This window comes from Nicrophorus vespilloides, unplaced genomic scaffold (assembly GCF_001412225.1).
Source record: "Nicrophorus vespilloides isolate i.1.1-1 unplaced genomic scaffold, Nicve_v1.0, whole genome shotgun sequence".
NCBI classification, from domain to species: domain Eukaryota; kingdom Metazoa; phylum Arthropoda; class Insecta; order Coleoptera; family Silphidae; genus Nicrophorus; species Nicrophorus vespilloides.
Genome location: NW_017099850.1, coordinates 17,104 through 17,581, shown reverse-complemented (window position 1 = coordinate 17,581; position 478 = coordinate 17,104).

Sequence of the window (478 nt, the reverse complement as noted above, 5' to 3'; positions counted from 1 at the left end):
ATGATTTATATAAAAAAATGTAAATTGTTTATTTTTCAATAAATTGAAGTTATGTGATGTCCATTTTGCATAAATATATAAAAATTACTTAGATTATAAAATTTACTGTATTATATTTAATTTTATTTCCAACTTTGGAAAAAACAAAAAATGGGAATTTTTATAAATATTTTAAAATTATCGATTTTTTTCATAGTTGTAATTTATTTTGCAGAAAAATTTAATGAAACATTTTTATTATAATTTTTTTTTAAAAACTTTAATAATAAAATAAAACAACAAAATTTATACTCAATACAATACCAAAAAGTTTTTTTGATCAATTTTTGCAGAAAAAAAATTATGATTTATATAAAAAAAAATGAAAATTGTCTATTTTTCAATAAATTGAAGTTGTGTGATGTCCATTTTGCATAAATATATAAAAATTACTTAGATTATAAAATTTACTGTATGATATTTAATTTTATTTCCAACT